Source organism: Acinonyx jubatus, chromosome A3, assembly GCF_027475565.1.
Source record: "Acinonyx jubatus isolate Ajub_Pintada_27869175 chromosome A3, VMU_Ajub_asm_v1.0, whole genome shotgun sequence".
NCBI classification, from domain to species: Eukaryota; Metazoa; Chordata; class Mammalia; order Carnivora; family Felidae; genus Acinonyx; species Acinonyx jubatus.
Genome location: NC_069388.1, coordinates 78,555,083 through 78,579,127, shown reverse-complemented (window position 1 = coordinate 78,579,127; position 24,045 = coordinate 78,555,083). Strand labels below are relative to the sequence as shown.

The 24,045-nt window shown below is 45.8% G+C and overlaps 1 protein-coding gene and 1 long non-coding RNA gene across 7 annotated transcripts in view; one reads left to right on the top strand and one right to left on the bottom strand.

Moving 5' to 3' along the window:
* B3GNT2 (UDP-GlcNAc:betaGal beta-1,3-N-acetylglucosaminyltransferase 2) overlaps positions 1-19,849 on the bottom strand; it is a 191,221-nt gene extending 171,372 nt beyond the window's left edge. For 2 of the 5 annotated variants that reach the window (XR_008289341.1, XM_027072381.2), the window contains exon 1: positions 19,718-19,849. The gene's annotated coding sequence lies outside the window, so the exon portion shown is untranslated. Of the gene's footprint in view, positions 1-441; positions 566-8,079; positions 8,219-14,789; positions 14,880-19,717 lie in introns of all 5 variants that reach the window. The other 3 variants (XM_053200650.1, XM_027072380.2, XM_053200651.1) reach the window with 3 other exon arrangements.
* LOC128311204 (uncharacterized) lies at positions 18,236-21,671 on the top strand. 2 transcript variants are annotated; one of them, XR_008289343.1, is made up of 3 exons: positions 19,075-19,293; positions 20,278-20,412; positions 20,663-21,671. It is a non-coding gene; the product is annotated as an uncharacterized LOC128311204 (long non-coding RNA). The 2 variants fall into 2 exon arrangements; XR_008289342.1 differs by having other exon boundaries at positions 18,236-19,293; positions 20,278-21,671.
* Positions 21,672-24,045: the final 2,374 nt, after the last annotated feature.

Sequence of the window (24,045 nt, the reverse complement as noted above, 5' to 3'; positions counted from 1 at the left end):
AGCCCACCTGCACATCTCCTGTGCTCTTTATCTGAAGTCACCTATTAGAAAGGATGCTTTCTATGAGCACATATGCTTTCTTTGAATACTTAGTTAGGTACCCGCCAGGCGCCAGCAATCCTATGAGGCAGATACTCTCTGAGAGGTGACTGAACTTGCCCAAGGTCACACTAGTTCAAACCCAAGCAGCTCAGCTCCAGAGTCTGAAGGTTAAACCATGATGCAAATGAATGCTGCCACACAGGGTTATGACTAATGGACACTAGTCTTACTTTCAGTGGTTAATCTCCTTAAGAGTTATTAAATATTTTAAAGCTTTTCATTTATACACTTTAACCTACAAAACTACCATCCGTCAAAGTCAGATACTGGAGGCAGGGTGGTAAATAAGTAACCTTGATTCCTCTATAAACTAAGTCCTGGACAAAATACCTCACATACCTCATTTTGTTTCCTGGTATGCAGTCCAAGCAATCCCAGTATTTCATTCATGGACACTCGAGTGAGAACCACTGAAGTGGATCATCCTAAAAGGTTTCCTCCAGTTCTGAAAGCCCTAGAAACACTGAAACAAAGTGCTGGCCAGAAAACATTTTATTGTGGCCAAGAGGACTCATTCTCACAGAACTCCAACTCAAGGAGAGTCAGTCTCTCTCTCTTTCCTCTCTCTCTCTCTCTCTCTCTCTCTCTCTCTCACACACACACACACACACACACACACACACACACACACACACACGGAACCAAGGAGCTCAAGCAAGTTAGGGAGATGGCTACCAATAGCTAATCAGGGCTAGAGCAAGCAATCATATCCAGGCCTGACCCAAAACCTGTGCTTGAGACTGCCATACATTCTCACCCCAGTATTCCCAAGGTTAAAGATAAAGGAAAGGCAGGACCTTCTTGTGTAACCATTAAATAAAATGAGCAGCCATCCCCGTCCAGTCAGGCTGAGGCAAGGAGGCTGGAATTTCAAGCTCTTGATTCAACCACAGTATGAACTAGCAGCCTTCGTGTCCAGGGGGCCCTGCTTCCTGCTCACTCTCCTGCACAAACCAGACACACACCCCTTCACGGGGGAAAGAGCCCAAGCCCACTGCCATATCATGAGGGCAGGGGAAACACGTACACTCTCTGGAGAACGTGCACATGGTTCTGGCTGGCTGCTGCTCTCCCCCACCCTCCAAAACCCTGGCGAGAATGGCTTTCCTAAATCCTTACCTCCCAGGCTGCTCCCATCTGTTGCCTAGTCCTTGCCAGCCCCTTCCAGGCTCTGCTCCGATAAACAGAGACAGGGACAGTTTGCAGCTAAGTGGTTCTGGGGGAGAGAACAGCTTCTAGCACTCATGCAGACAGTGGGGTGATAAGGGTTTGAGTGAAGCTGCTCAGAAGAGCTGGGCCAGACCTAGAACCCATTCCTTAATAGGAACAAGAAGCCTGACCTGGGTTCTTGCCAGGGCTGGGGCAGGGAAGCCCAGGACTTCCCCCATAACCTAGAGGCTGGCACAGAGAGAGAACATGTGTCTTTGACTTTGCTTTCTAATCTCTAAGTCACAGAACAAACTACTGGCTAAATTCAAGGAAATTTGGTTCACAGTCATTAATATTAGTACTTCATGTTTGATATGAAAAGGGAAAAGAACATATGATGAATGTGCTCACCTACACATCCCCACAGGCAACATTATACATGAAAGTGTCTGGCAGGACATGTTCTGGTCCCCAAGTGATTACAGTTCCCCAAAGCCTGGTATGGCTGATTTCCTCAAGTGGCATTTGTCATTTAAGATAAAATTAATCACTAAGTTCATTCTTCAAATAAACATGTACAGAACTTTCAGAAAAGGAGGAAGAAGAAAATGCGCAAATGATGGCAGGGAATTAACCCTCCAGAGGCCATCTTGTCCCTGCTTTTTGTAAAACTGACAACAGTTTTAGATGTTCAGTGTAAAAGATTATGTAGTTATAAAACAAGGCTGGTAGATGTTTGAGGGCAGAAATGTCCCAGATCCATTTTCACTTTTGAAGGTCAGCCTGGCATCTGCAGTCAAACAGCCCAGAGTTAAATTCTGATTATGCTACCTACTAGCTGTGTGACCTTGGGCAGTTACTTGACCTCTATGTCTCCTCATTTGTAAAATGGGGATGAAATTACCTACCACACCAGTTGTCTATCACTCAATGGGCATTCCATAGTTCTCCTTCAAGGATTCTAATTCCTCCAACACTAAGCACATTGCATTGCCCCTTTCATAAATTTGCTCTCTCTAGGAACTTGTCTATGCACTGCCTTAAACATCACCTCCAAAAGGAGGATCACAGGTTGACTGAGGATCACAAGTTGACTCAGTTAACTGCAGATATTAGCTTCTAACAAGCTTTGTGGGGTCCCTCTTCTCAGGCCCCCTATTTAAAATGGATCAACTTCACAGGCACCTGGGTGTATTACCTCAAACTGCTGCCCCTTCCTGCTCTGCACATCCAACCAAGGAGCAGAGTCCTGTGGACCCACCTCCATAATGTGACTTGTACCTCTGCCATCACCTCTCCTCTATTCTGCTCAGGCTCTGCCACCAGCCACTGTGATAGCCTACCACCTTATTTCTCACCATGCTCCCAAATATGCCCTCTTTCTCAAGTACCCAGTCTTCAGCCCCCTGTACAAACACACATTCCCTGCTTATGTTCTTCCCCTGGTGTGGTCAGACCACCACCAACAGGCTGCTGCTCCCTCAAAGGGTAACCTTAACTGTGTTGTCTTCTAAAATTCCTTGGGGCACTTGTGTGGCTCAGTCGGTTACGCATCCGCCTCTTGATTTCAGCTCCGGTTCATGGGCTCAAGCCCTGTATTAGGCTCCACGCTGACAGTGCGGAGCCTCCTTGGGATTCTCTCTCTCTCTCTCTCTCTCTCTCTCTCTCTCTCTCTCTCTCCCTGTCTCTCTCCAAATAAATAAACTTCAATAAAATAAAATAAAATAAAAAACTCCTCTCTTCTCCATTCCCAGAGCTGGAGCTCAGGGCTTCAGGGCCTCTCCCCCTTTTCTACAAGATGACCTACCCAGTGATATGTCCCAACCTAAACACCAGCCTCAGTCCTCCAGTTTTCCAACTCACATACCCTTCTGGTCCCAGCCAGGGCACTTCATAACTATTTGTGCTTCCCTTCAAACCATCTCCAGCCAACAGCCCCCACCCCAACACCATCCACGCTTTAACATCCAAACACAGCAAACACACTTCTCTTCCAGAAAATCTCAGCTTCTCTCTGCCATCTGCAGAGTGCCTTCCTTTTGCTAGGCCTTGCTGGAGAGCTTCTACGCCTTCCAAATTAGCTCAAGTGTCACCTCCTGGCTGAAGCACCCACCTCCCAAGAGTTAGGGCATCCTCTCCTGATCATGTTGGCCTACACCTGGGCATATTGCATGATCACACTCTGCCACCATTACCCCCAGCATGTGGCACCTAAAAGTCATTCCGCATTTGCTGAATGGACAGATATTTTGGTGATCTGGCCAAGTTCACTGAGTAGAAACTGCATTAAACACATATACCTCTCCTCCAAAGAGAGGACACTGGGAAATCATGTATGAGCATGCTGGTAAATGACACACACGTATTTATATAAATCTGTCTCTCTTTTTAAAACACTGAAGTACAACAGAAAAAAATTTAAAGAATCTAGAATCTAGAATTGAGAGAGATGAATTTCAGAAGTAGTGAGCCCATATTAAACCTGAGAGCTCAGGATAAGATCTGAAGAAGTAAACAGGGGTGGACACTATAGCCCAGCCCCCCATCTCCCACAGTCAGCCCCAGACCCACCAAAGGCAACATACTCGTGGGTGTGCTTCGGGCACATCCTGTGCATGGGAATGCACATGCACAGGACTCAGTAGTGCTTCCAGGTGAGGGCTCCATCCCTCCTCCTGCAGCAGACCCTTCCTCTGTCCTATCCCAAAACAGAGGAGCCTCCACATCCCCTTCCTGGTGGGGAGCGGGCAAGTGGGGGAAGAACTGTTACCACCATCAAGGCCATGACGGTGAGGCACAGGGTGAACCCTAAAGGAAGGCAGGCCCTTAGTACAGACTTACAATTTGAGGGCACCCACTTCCCTAAGGCAGGAAATCATTTTAGAAAAGAAACACTGAAGTGCAGGTAGTCACTTCCTGTGGAGCTTCACGTGTCTTGAAAGCCCTTGTTAAGAGCTGGACGTGGCTATGGCTTGGTAAGTACTTCCACTGGCAGCTGCAGGATCCTTGCACAAACAGTGTTATCTGGCATGCTCTCAATGGGCCGCCGAGACTTCTCTGACTCATCCTTCTGCTTCGTTGGGTTACATGGGATATGTTTCAGTCTGGGTCCAACCAGGAGGCAGAGACCACACAATAATTTAAGCACAAGTTTAAGAATATAGTAAGTGAGTAACTACAGGACGGAACAGAACTCCACAGAGTAGTCTCTGGCAAATGAAAAGTACCAGGAAAAGGACAAACGTGGAAGACAGCTTCAGAGCTTATTTGAGAAGGTATGGATGGCGGAAAAGTTCCCAGGTTCCCAGGCCAGAGATGGTTTAGTCACCAGGAGAGCAGGGACAACCCTCTGGGGTGCAGGCACAAAGCCTGGAACACATGGTGTCCCCATCAGGAGGATGAGAGAAAACAAACCTTTGAGACTGCTGGTGGGCATTCAGAGAGAACGAGGGTGGAGAGGGGGTCACCACACACAGGGAGTCCAGGATGTTGCTGGGACAAGGAAGTAGGGAGACCCCCTTCCGTGGCAGGTTAGCATGTCAATGAATGGCTTAGACAGGAGCAGCTCCTGGCTGCAGCCTGGGACAAAGACTGGGTGGCCAGTTCACTAGACCATGTCATGTGGTCTAGGTTCACTAGGCCAGTCATGACCATGGGGCTCCAGTATGAATCTACATGGGGCTAATGACAGGGGCCAGGGAAGCAGTGGCCTGGGGTGGGCCCAGGCTCCCCTTCCTACCACTGTTGCCAGAGATGGAAAAAGCCATGCCCTGTAGGTACCTAGGAGTGCAAGAAAACCAGCAGGTTCTGTAGGATAGTCTGGTTCTAGACACTGGGATCCAGGAAGGAGAATCCTACTCTTCTGCAACACCCTCTTCAGAGCCTCAATTTATACAAGGCAAAGGAAAAATATTTAAAGGCCCTGATCCATTTTCACATATCAGGCAACAAACAAAAACTGGCACAAGTTCTAGATCCCTAGATCACCAACCCAAATTCATCTCTAACTACAGTACTTTTATTGGAGTCTGAAGTTGGGAGCAAAGGTTTGTTATAAAACATGGGCCCTGTACAGTGAACTGGTAGATAGGCAACAAATACATGACAGTCCATTAGCTGATAGCAGAGGCCAAGGCAGGAAATGAGTGGGGCCAGTCTGTGGGCTCTGAGGCCACACTGGGAAGAGGAAGTAGGTGCTGGTGGGCCCAGGGCCTCTCTGCTGGAAGAGGATGACTCATGCCTATGCCTAACTTAACAAGTGCTGTTGCTGGAGAGACTGTAGGAATGTGTTTTCTTTCACAGCCCCGCTATTTACAAAAAAAGAAGAAAAGAAAACTGGCAAAATCACAGGAATATGAAAAAAGGAAAAATGAAGAACTCGAGTTGGATGTGCACACTGATGACAAATACAGTTGACTTTTGCATTCACGGCAAATTAATTTCTGTAAAGCAGGTTGAGTTCACGGGAAAGAGCACAATCTGAGTAGTCTGTCTTCTATCGGTGGATCTCTCATACAGTTTTGTGGGAACATGGCTATTTGTTCTGGCTTATCAATCACTACCAAGGAGTTGTTCATGATTTTCCACATAATCGAAAAAAACCCTGATGAACAACCTCATAAATGCAAGTTTTTTGTCTTAGGATTTCCTTTGGAAAAACTACAGAGAGAACACAATTTTTTTTTTTAAGTTTGCTTATTTATTTATTTAGAGCAGAGGAGGGACAGAGAGAGAGGGAGACAGAGGATCAATCCCAAGCAGGCTCTGCACTGTTAGCACAGAACCCAGGATGTGGGGCTCAAACTCACAAACCATGAGATCATGACCTGAGCTGAAACCAAGAGCCGGACCCTTAACTGACTGAGCCACCCAGGTGGCTAATTTAGAAACCAATCAAATTGTTCTCCTCCCCACCCCATCCATCTCCCCCACCAAAAAGAAAGGTCAGAACTGGTTTATCTTCACTGGACACTTAAGAGCATGGAGCCATCCACACTGATGTGGTCCACTGATCGTGGACGCTGTCCTTTTTAGTCTTTACAAAAAATGGACATCTCCTTGTTTTAATTTACACTTTAATATGCTTCCGTCCTGGTTTTCCTACTCCTCATGCCCTTTCTCCTTTTCCTATGTCAGTGATTCTCCTCTCATTTAATCTTCTACAAGCTCAAAAATGTGAAGCAATTAGTCTGAGGTCATGGAGCTAATCCTAGTGGAGCCAACATTTGGACCCTGGAGCCTGACCCTAAGACTAAGCTCTTATTCTTTCTACCACACAACACTGATGCTCAAGATGTCAAGAATCCCTAGATAAGCTTGGACTTAAAAAAAATAACTTAGGAATGAAAATCTTAATCAGCATGAGAAAGCAGCATTGTAGACAAAATCGCCTGTTGGGAACCGTTCACTGGTTTGAGATGCCAAAGGTCCTGGTCTGGTAGTGTAAGCACCTTCCTTGATAGGGGTGAGGTCCCTGCAGATGTGTGTGAGGAATTTACCCACGCTATAGAATGAGAGACTGGCAGGGGCTGAAACTGGTCTAATCACATACTCTCCAGGCAAACTCTTTTGTGAGAGCTGTTTACACAGAGAAAATGTGACCTTTTTCTTCCCTTCCCCTCTAGCACCACGGCCTGAAGCGAGGGATCCCAGCACGGCCCTCCATCCTGCTACAGGTTAGTGCACAGAACTAATCTGGCCCAGAACTCCACTCCCCCAGCTCTGAGAGGAAAGGACACCAGCCCTCACCAGAAGAGATGATCAAAGAGCAAACGCTGACCACAAAACTGTACCACTCAGCCTTTCACTGGGTTTCTCCTTCACAAGCACACACATTCCACACAGAGATCATATACCAATTTCATTATCAGAAAGAAGCTGTTAAGACTTTCCTTTCCAGGGCCTTATAGCTTATCTACTCCAATCAACTCATTTACAGAAGAGGAAATGAAGGCATCAAAAGGACATCTTGTCTGACACATCCCCACAGGAACAATCAGGGCAGTGAGTCCAGCAGTGAGAATTACTGTCAGGGACAAAGTCTTTTTCTCATAGTCTACAGCTTCAGTGCTAGGACTTCAACATAAAAAACAAAAAGGCCAAAAGGCCAATTGCCCCAGCACTGCCCGGAGTGGTACCATCCCTGATCTCCTCCCGTTGGGTATGTTTGTGGTATTTCCCCTTTGCTGCTGGAACCCCTAACACACATATTTATCTGACTTCCCCACACCTCCTTGCTAACAAGTCTGACACACCCACAGGATGTGGGAGCCTCAAGGACAAGGGCTGGGCCATATTAATTTCTGTATCTCTCGTGTCTGCCACTCAGACAATATATTGCTATTTTGTCAATGAATCTGAGGAAAAGAAGGACATAAAAGGGGAGGTGCAGTAAAGAAACAAGGACTAACTATAATTTTTTATTTTTTTGGTCCTTATGATCAAGAATCAACATCACTCTAAACAAGTCATGGTTGAATAATTTTCACACACAGGCCCTACATCTCCAACACCCCCACCCTCACCCCCAGAGCACCCTACCTGGCCCCCCAGCTATCTGTCAGTCCAGGTCAGTCCTCTTCCTAAGGGTCCTAAGCCTTTTCCAAGTCCAGTGCTTTCCTCCTCAATGCCTTACCCCTCACTCATCAGAAGCAGTACATCACCTAAAAACATCTCAGGAAACAGTCTAATATGATTAAATAAATCTATAAACAAACATAGGCCCAAGGGTTGAAAGACAATTACAAATTAATAAAAATGCACAGGCATAAATTACAGTATTAGACTAGAAACAGAATCCCATTATATAAACGAAGTTATCAAACTGACCTTATATAAATGCTTCTGGAAGTAACTAGGCCATCGGCCATGGCTTGGCAATTTTGATGAACAGAGATGGGGAGGGGAGGAGGTAATTTGGTGCCTGCTATGTGGACTCCTCGTGTCTACAGACACTTAAAACGAAAAGCTGATGAAATCAATAAGAAAGGATATTTTCATGTAAGTATTGGAGAAGAGATTACTGGCATTTTACATAGTAAAATACATGAAATTTTCACTTAAAGACTAACTTAACAAAATTAAAAGTTGACTCTCCTCAAAGTTTTAAAATTAACTTTCAAAATTACATCATTGCCCACCACTTAATTCCATGGGTTGTGATAAGTGACCACAAACAGAAGTAGGAATTTTTTATTTTAAAACAATCACTTTAATGTCAAGCACCGGGACAGCCAAATCCACTGTGGCATAGAGACTGACCTACGTCACTCCCAACAATCTCGACAAACTTTCAGATCAACCACTGCCCTTCCCAATTTTATTAAATTATATTTGGCAATTCTTGTCCCCACAAAATGCAGAATTTCAGAGCATGTCCATCAATTTCCTGCAACATAAAAGTTTACATCTGTCTTCCTTCCAAAATAAATAGATAACCTCCCCAAGACAAGAAAACGTTATTTGAACGTGCTGCAAACTGAGACTGTGTATATCATATTAGACTTCTTTTGTAACTTTAATATTTAAATTAACGCCAATGACATGCATTGTGTTTGTTTTAAGTAACTGAAAAGTTGCCTTGGGAAGTCTCGATTTCTTGGCTGCTAGGATGAGGGTTTCCAGTGCCACGTTTTCGTAAAGAAAATCTGCCCTTCATTACAGTGAAGGTGACACCAAGGGGCATGAGTTACTGTGCCTCCAGAACTCTAAAAACATGCATAAAAACCACAGAAAGTTGTACAGAATTGGCATGGGCAGAGATTTAAATGACAGTGTATTAAAATAGAAAAAATCAACAGATCTAGTATCTTGGAGGGGAGAGGGGAGACAAGAAAGGAAGGAATGGGCTGGAAGTACCAGACGCTCCTTTTAACGACAAACTGACAACTGCATACCAGCCCTTACCCATTCACTGTCCACGTACCAGGAAGCATGCCAAGGGCCCAACTGGATACTCAGTCCTGTGAAACGGTCACCGAGGTATCCTCACTTTACAGATAAGTCAATCGCTTCCAAAAACTGGCCTGAGGTTCCCAAGATGGTGAGTAAACGGAGGGAGAGTGGCAGAAACTGGGAACCCAGATGGGTTCCCAGCCCATAAGTTCATCCCAGTTGCCGCTAAACTTGAAGACAAGCATGGCACTGTGTGGCTGGCATGGGCAGGGTAGAGGGAGGTAGGCATCCCCATCGACATTAAGCACTCTCACAAAGACCATCCTGGATCGAAGCATGTCACCCTCAAAGTCCCCTCCCAGAGAACTCCTGGGCACCTGCACCCTTGTGCAACAACTGAACAACTCCTGTCCTTCCTACCCACACCTTTGCTCATGCTAGCTTCCCCCAGCCTGAAATGTTCATTCTTCTGTTTCTCAATCCTACCCTCATCCTTGAAGGCCGTGGTTCAAATTCCACCACCTCCTCCATGAGGACATCCTCTATTCCCTCAGTGCACACTGTATTTAATCTTACCTCCTGGCACTCGGGATCCCCCCCAAAACTGGAGGCTCTCAAAAAGAGTACCAGGTGGGAATGCAAGCTGATGCAGCTACTCTGGAAAACAGTATGGAGGTTCCTCAAAAAACTAAAAAGAGAACTACCCTACAACCCAGCAGTTGCACTACTAGGTATTTATCCGAGGGACACAGGTGTGCTGTTTCAAAGGGGTACATGCACCCCAATGTTTATAGCAGCACGATCAACAATAGCCAAAGTATGGAAAGAGCCCAAATGTCCATCGATGGATGAATGGATAAAGAAGATGTGGTATATATATATATACACAAAGGAGTATTACTCGGCAATCAAAAGAATGAAATCTTGCCATTTGCAACCACGTGGATGGAACTGGAGGGTATTATGCTAAGCGAAATCAGTCAGTCAAAGACAAATATCATATGACTTCACTCATATGAGGACTTTAAGAGAAAAACAGATGAACATAAGGGAAGGGAAACAAAAATAATATAAAAACAGGGAGGGGGACAAAACATAAGAGGCTCTTAAATATAGAAAACAGAGGGTTACTGGAGGGGTTGTGGGAGGGGGGATGGGCTAAATGGGTAAGGGGCATTAAGGAATCTATTCCTGAAATCGTTGTTACACTATATGCTAACTAACTTGGATGTAAATTTTTTAAAAATTAAAAAAAAGAAAAAGAGTACCAGGAACTAGTTACCTAGAGCCCACTCCTCAACCCCAGTAGTGTTTCCCAGCCCAAATGGTCAGGGGAGCCAAGACCCCACTCTCCTCAACCCTGAGGGAGGCAGGACCAAGGCGCCCACCACACATGTGCTATAGCTGTGAGGTGAAAGCAAACCGACCACACAGAGTGAATGCCAGGTGCTGCTCCTCACACACACACGGAATGTCCAATTAAACCAGGCTCCCCTGGGATGCCACCTCTTCTCCAGAGTCAGGGACCATCCTCATCCCAGTAGACAACCTTTCTAGTGACAAGTGACCCTAGGGTGGCAACTTCAGAACAGGGTACCAAACAAGCAAAATACACCCCCCCGCAGTTCCCTTCCCCTAGCTTCCTTTCCCTTTCCTGCCTCTTCTCCTTTCCTCTAATGTTAAATCTCAAGAAAGTTACTAAAAGGAGCCTGAGGATTGTTTCTAAGTTGCTTTTTCAGATATCAAAATAAGTCATACGGATTTAAAATACCTATCATCAAAACTGGTATTTTGGCCTTTTATCCAAATGTTCTATTAAAAGGGGGGCTGTTCAACCAAAACTCAGGTCCACATATTTAAAGAGACGAAATGGTAACACTTCTTTCTTTGGCCACCTGCCAGGAAAAATTTATGTTGCCAAAATAAAAGAGAACATGTTTGCTCAATATAAGAGCACAGGACAGAACAGCTTAGAAACTGGGCCTCTTTGACCAAGCGGTTTAAATCATCTAATTTTAAGTATATCTGTGAATGTCACCTTCACATGTCACAGGCTGTCATCTACTTGGAAATATCAGGACCACAGCAATGCACGTCTACCCTCTGCCCACTTCTCGCTCCGCATGGGGCAAAACATGGGGGAGCCCCATGTTTCGACATGGGGGTCGAAACACTCTCATGGTTTCTACTTGTCCAACTGAGGAGCTGGAGGTGTCACAGGCCTTGCCCTCCCGCTCTGGGTGCTGCCCACACAGCCTCCCACTCATGCGTGGGGCAGGGACGAAAAAAGAAATGTCATGCTGAAACCAGTGACAGCCACCTGAGGCTTCATTATATCACTCTCTGTATCTGTACTAGTTTGAAAATCTCCATTATAAAGAGCTTTTTTTTTTTTATAAAGAACCTTAAGGAAAAAAATTCAAAAGAGAAACAGTTAAAAATAGAAGTATTCATGAGTGATATTTTAAGTTCATTTGAAGAAAATAATTCCTTATGTGGTGATGGGAAGAAAAATAAAATAGCTACATCTCATTTACTATAAAGAATAAATGCTACATAAGTTCCTTATACATAAGCGTCAAATTCAGCCATAAAATAATAAATGCAAAATACATTTCTTTAGTTCCAAATGTTAAATATTTAGAAAAGATGGTATTTGTAACAAACCCAATTTGACCCTTTCAGTGCTAAAACAAATATATTTGATTCTAAAAACGTCACTAGGCCTCCCAACAAACAATCTAGAGCCAGACTTGAAGGTTGTTTTGTTTCTTTGTTTGTTTGTTTGTTTTAAAACCACTATTGTGTTACTCTCTGATCAGGACTCAAAAGCAGTAGTTCAGAGAAGCTCTCGGATGTTAAGTGCTTTTCAAAGAAAATAAACACCAACAGAATTCTGAAGCACAAATTAAAAGCCTTATCAAGTTTATGGTGCATAGAGATAACCTTACTGGAGTGTTAACACTTTCATATTCATGATGGCATTGGATTTTAACAATCAACATGTAAGATTGGCTGTGCAGGTTTTTTCCTATTTTGCACGGGTGGGGGAGGAAACAGAAGCTAAGTTGGGTTGCCATGGTTACAAAGGTGTGGGGGGGGGGGTGTGGTTTTTTGGTTTTTGTTTTCCCCTGAAGTCAGCCCTGGGACCAAAATCTACTTCAAGTTCTCCACAAGGACCACTCTCCCCCTGACAGTAAGTCACTCCCCAGCCCTCCTAAGATTACCATCCCCTGTGACAGCCCTTGCTGCTCCCCTGGGGTCCCGTGTATCAATGGTGGATCTCCACTTTCTCCTTCACCTTCCAACTCTCCCTCCCAGTGGCTCCAGGTGCAAGCTTCTCCTTCCCTTCTCTGCCAATATTCTGAAAAGGTTCTGCTCCTGGTCATGCCCTTTTATATGCCCGGACCTTTTCAATTCCCTTCATCCTCTAGAATCTTCAGTCCTCAGCCTCTCCTGGCTTCCCAGAGCACCTAACACTGCTGACCACCACCCTTGCTTCCCCTTCCCCCCAACCTCAAATTCAAGACCACCCAACCTGGATTCTCTTCCTGGTTCTCTTGCATCTTGGCAGCTTTGCTCCTGGCCCCATGCCCCAAAACTGGTGCTCTCCACAGTTCTGGGCTTAAGCCTATATTGCTGGGTCTTCCCTCGCTCCTGTCCCCTGGACCCTCTGAGACACCACTAGAGCCTCCAATGTCCTAAATGTTAAAAAGCTCCCCCATGTACCTATATCTGTAGCTCACCCCCTTCACACTTCCCTATACTGGTTTTATCTCTCAGTCTCTTTCAAATATATCACATATTCACACTTTAATCCTGTACTATCCCTGGCCTGGTTTGGGCCCTCAGATTTCCCCCAGAAAGACTGATGAAGTGACCGAATTCAACAAGTAGCAAGCACGTATTTTAACTGAGTAGTATTTAAAACAGACAAATAATGGGGTGCCCAAATGGCTCAGCTGGTTGAGCGTCCGACTTTGGCTCAGGTCATGAGTTCAAGCCCCACATCGGGCTCACTGCCATCAGTGCAGAGCCCACTTCGGATTCTCTGTCCCTCTATCTCCGCCCCTCCTCTGCTTATGCTCTCTCTCTCAAAAATAAATAAAAACATTTTTAAAAAATTAACTAATGAACAGACAGCCAAGAATAAAGTTACGTGGTCAATTACCATAAGGTTGATAGGAACTTACACAAATATAAAGGACAGTACAGATAAGGATAAGGACAGTCAGACAAAACCTCTCTTCTCAGCGAGAAGGTAGCAGGAGTGGGGCATGATAATTCCAGAAAGAGAGAACAGCCAGTGCAAATGCCAGAGGCAGGATAGCACAGAGGCCAGTGTCACTGCAGTAAACTGAACCAACAGCCTGGTAGGTAACAGAAGAACTTTGGCTTTATTCTGAGGGGCAGTAGGAGCTACTGTGTCAAGAAGCATATAAAGTAATTTCAATTGTAAAGATTCCTCCACCTTCTTTCAGAGAATACACTGTTGTAGGGCAACTGGAAAAAAGGTTCCCCATCAGGAGGCTGTAAAATGACCCAGGCCCATAATCACACCTGCCTTGCATCCATCTCATCTTCCTACATGCAAGCTTGACCCTGAGATGTCACCACATCCTCTCCACAAGAACTTTCCATGGCTCCCATGACCTCCATTAGCTATCAAGTGCCACTTCTTTGCATGGTCACTGAGCTTGCACCGTGTCCTATTACCCTTTCCTAAACACCCGGACCTCTAAACCCATGAAATCACCTGCTGTTTCCCTGACACACTACCACAGGCCTGAAATACCTTTGCTCTCCTTTCTCTGCCCTCTGAAAAGTTATTAACTCATCGGTGAAGGCTAAGTTCAAATACCACTTCCTCAGGAAGCCTTTCTTGGCTACCTCCAAAACTGCACATTGCTTGCACCTCTACAAGAGCATTCTTTCATGGGTTCCAGGTTAGAGGTGTCACAGACGGCTAACTTGAGGGCAAGAACTGTGCCTGGACCATCTAGGAATACACATGGGGCCAAGCACAGTGCTAGGCACACACTAAGTGCTCAGTTAATGCATGCTGATCAAGTGAATAAAATGCTCATCTGATTACACATCATCTTGAGGTCTTAGGGGGAGGGGGTCCCAAGGACAGATTTTCGCTCTCAGCTGCTGTAATGTGGAGGACAGGGGACCTGATGGGAGTGTTGGGGGACTGCATGCCTAGCACACCTGACAATGGTATGGCCACAAGTAGGGGCCAGGCTGGGTATGGATTTGAACTCAAGCCTTCAAAGCCTCCTGCCCTCTCAGTCAGGTCTAGGCAGGCCACACAATCTGTTTTAAATTTGCCTAAAGTATCAGCAATGTGTTTTTCATAAGCCCCGTCCAGAAGTGTACAGATACAAGAAAAGAACCTAGAAGGATCCAAACCAAGTTAACAGTCGTTACAGTGTTAAGAGATGGTGGCATTAATTTTATTTGCCTTTACCTGACCTTGATTTTTCTCCCTAAATAAACATCATAAGGAAAAAGTCTTTTAGAAAGAATGCCAGAGCACCACCCAAGTTACATTTAAAGTATGTCTCCAAAAATAGAAAGTATCCAAAAAGCCCACCAAAACACTGAGAAAAGGAGACCACTGAATATATAATGCCACTTACCAGGAAGATTATAGAAGCTGAAAATGTTTTGAATGGTTTGTCTGAGTATGCGATCATCTGAGCATAACAACTGGTCCTGTGCTTTCACTTCTGAAACAATTATTTCACAAAATATAAAGCAGTAAACATTGTTCTGGATATCCCGGCCACTTACTATTGCCTCTTATCTAAACTCTTCCATAGACTAATCAAGTGTAAACTGTCTTCCTTGCACCACAGCTCATTCCACGCAGGTGATTGCAAGTGACTGATCAGCTCTACATTTCAATGACTGTCATTTCATGACTTACAGAGGAAATGTCAATTAAAAATAATAGGAGATCAATTACTAAGACATAATATGTCTTATTTAAGCTGAAAGCTACATCAACAAAATATTAAATCAACAAAGACTTGGCTTCTAACTTCCAGTAAAAGATCAACATAACTTTTATAATGAAACGGCATATTAAAACAAGAAAGATATAGTTGCTTTAGTTATCATCCCTTGAAAGAAATAAAAGGGCGACAAAGAAAGTGTATGTCAAACACAGTGCTAGATACTGTAAGTGTATGATCACATGAATCTTCTTAGTAAATCTGAGAGCTTTATCTTCCCCCTTTCACAAATGAAGAAACACACAGAGAGGTTAAGTAACTTAGTTACAGGAATCACAGTCACACAGTGGCAGAAATGCAACTCAAAACCAGGTCTGTTTCACAAAAGACTCGACACTGTATGACTCTGTAATTCCACTTATATTAAGTTCAAGAACAGGCAAAATCAATCTCTATGAAAGGAGTCACATCTAAGATGATATGAAAGTTAGAATAACGGTTCCCTCTAGCGGGTGGATACAGACTAGAAAGGGGCACAGGCACCTTTTGGGGCACTGAAAATGTTTACTTCTTGAGCGAGGTGGTGGACACACATTCAGGAACTGTACATAGTATTAGGGCACTTTACACTTTACTGTATGCTATCTCTCAAGTTAAAACAATTTTTAAAAATCCTCATCTGACTCTAAGTTCATACTCTTAACCACTAAACCACCACAGAGCCACTGACAGACCCGGCCACACTCTAGAATTGATTTCCTCAGATAATCTTTTTTTTTTTTTTTTTTTTTTAATATTCTGGTGAGCAATGTACATCCTAATCACATCAGAGTGAAGACACTGGAACAATAAACCTGCTTTTAAATGCCACAGAATGAAAAGTAGAAAGTATCAATTTCCTGGCTACTAGGAATTTCCCCTCTGTAGCCACATCAGAATACAATGTTCGCAGATGCACAGAAAATTTGTAACCAAGTTATCTATGGAAATACCTAAAGCTAAAATTACACAAAATATTTCAAGACATGTTATAACTTTATCAATAATGCTAACTCTCAAAAGAAATTTGAATTCTGTTACAAAAATTAAGGCAGGCAGGCCAAAGCTGATGGGCAAAGAACATAAAGCTCACAGTAGGGGCCACACATAGTAAGTGCAAAATCTCAGCTTAGTGTTCTAACACACAGAAAACTGGTCCATACAATTAACTTTTTCCAGCAGTAAAGTTACCGTACCACATATGCCCTAATAACAAATTCTCCATTAAGTAAGTACAAGTTCTTCCCACTGAAGTTCTGTTCAGACTAGCAAAGCCTCATCACCGCTAGGTGATGATGAAATCATTACATCAATTCTCTCAAAGTCTTATACCACACACAGATACATCTTATTCAAACAGTAATTGCCTCTCCAGAGAGAGGAATTTATTCATCCTACAATTTGGAGATATCTTTGGCAAGCACCTAGTAAGTTATCCCACCTGAGCGGGGAGTGGGGTGGGGGCAGGAGACAGCTGTATCTTACACACCTGTTGGGTATATGTGCTGTGGTCTTACTGGGTACTTTCGATTGTGTCAGCCAGGAAACCTAACTTTCAAATTGCCACAGCCCAGTTTAATTCATATTTTAACGTTCTGTATACACTAAAATTGCCAGGCAATTGACTGAAATGATTTTACTTCTCCCTGATCATTTGCATATAAGACCAAAAGGCCTTTAGGAGAATTTTTCATGACTGGTAACTTATACACCATGAGTGGACATGTTGCCATAGATTATATAACCGAATATTATCCCAGATGCAAGAATCTTAATCTTTATAAAAGTATACATTGGCATTTATTAATTTTTAAACTCTTTAACAAACTTTTCAACAAACGGTCAAAAAAACTAAGTAAAGTTAATATTGTAGCTATTAAGCAAGTTAGAAAGAATTAAAAGCCCTGACCCAGTATGTTAAGAACAGAGTATGCTTCAGCACATTCACAGCACTGGTCAGGATCCTTAAATTATTGTTTAAAAAGAAACAAAACAAAACAAACAAACACAAAAACATTACCAGAAAACATTAAAACTTTTCAAAGTTTCTCTAAGAAACAATGGATTCATCTTTTCTCTTATTCCAGCATCAGCTGAAAAAGCCCCACACATTTCTATCCACAACATCTTGGCTTTATACCAACAATGCATCATGTAAAGCAGAATGATCCATTTTTTTTACATTCTTATTCATTTCCTAATATAAGTCCTTTTTTCCCAATGTACCTCTAAAAAAAGGCACACATTTGGACAAATTGTATAGTGAAAAATCAACCATGAATTATCAGTTCCATTTTCCTACTTTAGCAAAACTGTAGTATCTTAGAATCAGAAAAATCTAAATTGTGTTTTTTTAAACAAGGAACTCTTCAAAACTATAAACCATTACTCAGCTATCCATCAGCAACCCCCCAAAAATCATAACTTTTACAAGCATATGTTTATTTTCATCAAAAGATTACTTCATTCCCTGGACTTTAAAAGCTTTATCTCCATCTGCCAAATTTGGCTGATTTCAGTCAGACAAATCTGAATGGTTCCCAGTTACTGTGTCTGGTAAAGGGGAAGTTGATGCCTAGCGGAACTTCTATATTGATTACACAATGACCACCACTTATTAAGTGCTCAACTCCCATAATGCAGAGCCAGGACTTCAGTAAACATTATCCTATCTGTCCTAAAAAAACAATCTGGTGGAGCAGGTGTTACCATCCCCAAAACCAGTTATGGAAAATAAGGCTGGGATGATCAAACCTGCCCTAGGTCACTGAACAGTATGGAGACCAGTGAACAGAGAGGGTGGGAACTTGAACTGTTCTGGAGAATTAGGTCTTGCATCATACACATGTCCTCTGCACAAAAACTAAATGAAGAGCAGTGAGCCCCTGCTGTTGGGATACGGCCATAAGGGAAAAGACCATTTCAAACTGAAAAGTTTCAACATTGTAATTTCAAACATTAGATCCAAAGATAAAGGCATTGGTAAAGGCTGCGCAGAGCAGAAAGCTTTACTTGTAGAGAGTTCTATAGGGTTCTGCACTTCCCTCGTCTTAAAATCTAATCTGATTTAAGAGCACAGGGACTCTAACACTCTCCCAAATTCCACCAGGCTTAATAACCTCTATTCAAACGAAAGAGAAGTGAGAACTAGAGCAGTAGGAAGAAGTGACCGCCCAACCCTGTCTGTCCTCCCACCGGGGTCAGCTGTCAGATCCGCATGGGTGCGACCAGCAGACAGCTGGGCTCCAGAGCCCTTCGACTGGGCTAGGCTCGGGTCTCCCCTACTTCCCAGTCCCAATCCTGACTCCGTTGGCCACCTCCGGAGGCAAAATACACCGGAAGAATTTGTCATAACAAGTAGACACCCATATTCACCAACTGGTTTAGCAATCTGAAATCTACATCAAGGCTCCAACAGGGAGGGGCAGGAGAATATGGTATAATTGTCCTAAACTATCTTTCTACGAAGTTGGGAAGGTTCACGAGGCCATGAGGGTAGAGAAGCAAAGACAAACATACCATCTCTACGTTTTAAGCAGGAGAGGGAGCCTCCTCGCCCTGATTTAAAATGTAGTATTTTCAGAGGTAGGCTTCCACGCCGTGACACGTGTGGGGAGATAATGGGTTCTGGGGCTCCCCTGCCCTAAGCGCAAAATACCGTACTCTGGAAATTAAGGTGACTTGGTTTTATTGCCTCCAGAAGAGTCCGCCTGCCGTCCCGGGACAGCCTCCAGGACCCCCGCCCGCGGCCTCAGCGGGGTCCCACCCCGCGCCCCCACTCCCACCCTTCCAACGAGAGGTTTCGCAAGGGCCTGCCTTACACGCTCCCGGCAGCACCCACCCATCCCCCTCCCCAGGTCTCAGGCAAGTAGCCTGGTTAATCATTCAACGCGGGCGGCGTGAAACATTTTTTTAGAGGTCAAAGCGAAAGGTTCTCCCTAAGTTTCACAGAAACCAGCCTTTGGGGACCCGGAGGTGGCAGCGGCTGGCAGATGGGGGCGGGGAGCGGCTGCTGGCGGCTATTTGGCTCACAAAACACCTGATCTCCCCATGCGGCACCCGAGACCAGCGCAATGAGAGGGTGGGGTGAGGGTTGCGAGAGCGAAATCACGCACAGCCCCCTATCCAAACCGCCCGTGGAAGCCAGGTGAGGACGCGGGCCCCAGATGCCGCTTCGCAATGCCTGCATCACCCAGCGCGGGCTCCCCCGGAAGTTGGGGTGCAGCGAGGAGGGGGGAATGTCCCCCAGCCCCGTGGGGGTGGGGGTGGAATAGGGCAAGAGACTCAAAAGACACGCTGCTGCTGGTTTTGTTATCCTCCTCCTCTAGGGTAAGAAAGGTGGAGGAAACGGGGGACGCCTAAATGCGGCGGGAGCCACCCAGGAATGGTTTCCTCCTCTGGGGCGCCGGCACGAAGCCGGAACCGGCGAGGATCTGGATTGGGAGGGAGAGGGGTCAGTGCGGAGCAGTGGGGAGCCGGGAGCAGAGATGGAAAGGAAGCGGAGAGGGCTTGGGGAGGTGGTGGGGGAAGGGAAGGGCGGGGGGTGGGGGGGCACACCCGCCCGGCCGTACCTTGTCCGGGAGCAGCTCCTGCTCAGCGGGGCGGGGGCGGGAGATCCCGGCCACATCCACGTCCCGGCCGCTCGGCGCGGCTCAGCCCGGCGACCGCCGCCGCTCACGCTCCATGCGTTGCACCGCGACGGGGAAGTCACCGGCACGGCTCGTCTCCAGCACTTGTTGCCGCCACTGCCACCGCGCCTCTCACTCCGGGCTCCGGCTCCAGGCGCCGCCACCGCCTCTGGGCGCCCGGTCCGGCCCCGCCTTCGCCCCGCCCCACGCGCCAATCAGGCCCGGCACCGCCCCTCACGTCACCGCCCAGCCCGGCCCGCCGCCCCGCGCCCCAAGTTTGGGGAAGGCCGTGCGCCAATCTGTCTGCGAGTTGGCGCCCGAGATTCGCCCAGTCTCGTGCTTCTCCTCACTTCCGGGGACCATCTGGGACCCCCAGGTCTACACGTGGGCAGTAAAGGGTTAAGCCGGGGGAAGGGGACCCCAGGAAGTAGACTCCCTCGGAAAAACACGGCAGTTTGACCGTATCCCCAAACCCGGTCTAGCCTAAATCCCTCCAACTGCAGGTTGCCCCTCTTGTGGTACGTCTGATGTTGGGGGACTAAGCACATGGCCAGGGGAGCACTCCAGTGACCTTAAATGGCCAGAACCAGTTTGTAACTGCGCCTATACAGGACCACAGCCGCCGTTCCGGTGTTTGGGTGCGTGCGCCCCCACAAAACCCGGGGTTCCACTGAATAAGGGGGAACCAGGGCCAGAATGGGACTTGACCATTGCTCTCTGCCCACGTGGCCATTACCCGCCGCCACCTCTCGGATACCCAAATGACGCCCTAGAGCCCAAGGCCTACAGTGATGCCCTACTTGGCATTGCCGCCCGATCTTCGGATTTATGAGGCCGCCCACTAATTGGTGAGGGGGAAGTTTTAGTTCTCCTTGCGGTGTCTTGCAGAGAATTTCCTCGAGGTTCCACGCGAGTCTTGAAAGCCAGAAATAAGGTGTCCAGACGCTGCGCCTCCAACTCGCACCGCGGCCCAGAGGGGCTGGGCGGACGCCTGGGAACTGCCTAAATGGCTGAACTCTGACGCTCACACCTTCGGCTCCCCGCTACGGGGTGAGGATTTGGGGCCGAAGACACACACTGGCCGAAACACCTGGAACCATAGACGCATCCTCCCAGCCCAGCGCCCCCGCTGGCTCGCCAGAGCACTGCATTTTAAGGCGAGTCCCAGCCGCTGTGAAAACAACTTTGGGGAGCCCCAGGTAAGCCCTGCGCGACCGCGTGGGGAGGTTGCCCAGGTCTGGAAGGCCCAGCGCAGCCAGCTCACCCCGCGCGTACTCGCCGGGAGGCAAACCTGGCGGCAGGCACACTTGAGAGCACCTCCCTCTCTTGGTCCTTATCTCTTCAGGAAGAAAAAGGTCTCCTTTACATAGCCAGACTGAACAATTAAGGACACGACACCCTCAAATATTTGCATTTTTCGGAAGGCTTTCTGAGGTGGAATTAGCCGAAGGGGAAGGAATTGCAAATGTAGGAATTCAGGGACCTGTGAGCTCAGCCCACTTGACTGTGGACCCTAACTCTTCTCCAAGCTCAGAGTAGAACACTTTGCTGCTGGATGCACGGAGCCACGTGGGTGCACTCTTCTAGAAACAGGAATTCAGAGCCAGATCTGGGAAAGTTTTTATTTTCAGCCTTCAGAACGTTTTGCTTTTATGTTGATCACATGGTTCTCTTAAGACTGAGACATAAAAGTCCAAGAAACAAGTTGGATTTTTGTATATTCATAGAAAAACAAGAAGGATGCACACCGACTGCTAACCACGGTTACCCCAAGTGTGGGATTGGAGTGTGGGAAGCAGGGAGATGAATTTTATACCTTTACTGACTTTGAATTTTGTATTTTTCCAGTGGTATTAACTCTCTTAATTTAGAAAGCTAATAAAACATTTTTAAAGAAATATAGGGATTAGAAATTCCTAAAAAAAATTTTTTTCACATGTATTCATTTTTGAGAGACAGAGTGTGATTGAGGGAGGGGCAGAGAGAGAGGGAGACAGAATCCGAAGCAGGCTCCAGGCTCTGAGCTGTCAGCACATAGCCCCACACGGGGTTTGAACTCACACGTGGGGAGATCATGACCTGAGCTGAATTCGGACGATTAACTGACTGAGCCACCCAGGTGCCCTTAGAGATTAGAAACTCTTTAAGAGTACATAAAGTATAAATTAATAGACAAACAAAGCCTATGTCTTTCATTCTGCATCAAAGTAATTAATCCTGAGTCCATGTTCCTTGGTTTAAATAAAGATATCTCTATGCTGCCTTTCTGATTAACTACTGTGATAAGACCAGACTGACATCTGAAGATTTTTCTGTGCCATCAGATTGATATATTGTTTCTAAGCACATAAGGGCATTCTCTCCATCCTGCTATTAATTAATGCAGTTGGGAGTGTATCTATAACAGTTAACATTGTTCCTTGGGGAGAATTACTCAATGCTAAATTCCATACCCCACTTGGCGGTAGTCTTTACACTTGGGTTGGGTCCTGGGTCCATCATCCATAGGTAAAGATGTATTATTTATTTATTTAACAAATATGTGTTGACCACCTACTAGGTGCATGGCACAGTGCACAGTGCCGGGCACTGGAGTGGTGAATGTGGTAAAACACTTCCCTCTCGGAGCTCACAGTCTAGCTGGAGAGAGAGTTTAACAATGAAGTGCATTATTGGGGTGCCTGGGTGGCCTAGTCGGTTAAGCATCCAGCTCCTGATTTCAGCTCATGGCACTATTTCACAGTTTCTGAGTTCGAGACCCACATCAGGCTCTGCGCTGACAGCGTGGATCCTGCTTGGGATTCTCTGCCTCCTTCTCTGTCCCTCTCCCCCACTCACGAGCTCTGTCTCCCTCGAAATAAATGAATAAACATTTTAAAAAACACAATCACATGCGCTATCAATTATATAATTGCAATTGTGATATGGGCCAAGGAAGCTCAAGGTGGTGTGACCATTTGGGGAGTCCAAGAGGAGGTGACATTTGAGTTGAGCTCTGAAGAGCGAGCAGGCAGAGAGGAGAATGGAGCAGAGTTCCTGGCTGGTTTAGACTACAAAGGGAATGTGGATGAGGGAGAAGTTGGAGAGGTAGGCAGGGGCTTGATTTTGTAGGGCCTAGAATACCATTTTCAGTAAGATCACTCTGACCACAATGTGAAGAAGGAATAGGGAAGAGGGAGAAAGGGGGTTGAGAGACAGGAGGCTGTTGCCAAAATATAAATGAAAGGGGCTGTTTAAGTGGTAAAGCAAATGGAGAGAAGTAGATACCAACAAAACTTGGTTATTGCTTAACTGGGGAGGACTCAAAGAATACACCCAGTTCTCTGCTTCTTCAACCAGATGGCCAGTGATGCTATTTTCTCAATTGGGGGGCCTTCAGGGAAAAGGATTGAGAAAACCTTCCCAACGTTCACATTTGATCAAGGTGGGTCTGAGGTGCCTGTGAGACATCCAAGTGGAGATGTTGAGCAGGTGGTTGGTTGTAGTATCTGATGTTCTGAGGAGAGGCTGGAGCCAAAGTAATAAGTGTAGAAGTGGTCATAAAGCCAGGAGAATGAGGTGGTCTCCTAAGAGAATAGAGAGTTTGACCAGAAGAATGCCTAGGACTGAGCCCTGAGGAACTCTTAGGTAAAAGCTGGACTGGGGTGGGGGAGGGGCCTTGGTGTCTTAGTTGGTTAAGCATCCAACTTTGGCTCAGGTCATAATCTTACTGTGAGTTTGAGCCCCACACTGGGTGCTGTGTTGACAGCTCAGAGCCTGGAGCCTGCTTCAGATGCTGTGTCCCCCCATCCCTCTCTGCCCCTCCCCCGCTTGCACACATGCACAGGCTCTCTCAAAAACAAACATTAAAAAAAAATTTTTTTTCAGCTGGCCCAAGGCAAACTATCCTGCAGATGAAGTGGAAGAGCAGCCAGATAAGCAGGAAGAAAACTAGGAGCTTGAGGAGGTGGGGTCCCAGAGCCCAGGGAAAGAACATGTTATAAGAAGGCAGTAGTCAGCAGCCCTCAAAATGACTGAGAGACCAAGGGATATGAGGACTAAATAATATCCACTGGATTGACTGGCCTTGGTATCATTGGGACATTCATGGAGCAGTGACTCGCAAAGAGATAGACTGGAGTGGATTGAGGAGTGAGTGAGAGGTGAAGAAATGAAGAAAGGCACTTACTTCATGCAAGCAGAAAGGGTCAAAGAGTCAGAGAGAAATAGATGTTGAGGATTGTTATGTCAGCAATGGGTTTACGATAGAATAACTTGAGTGTGTTTAAATG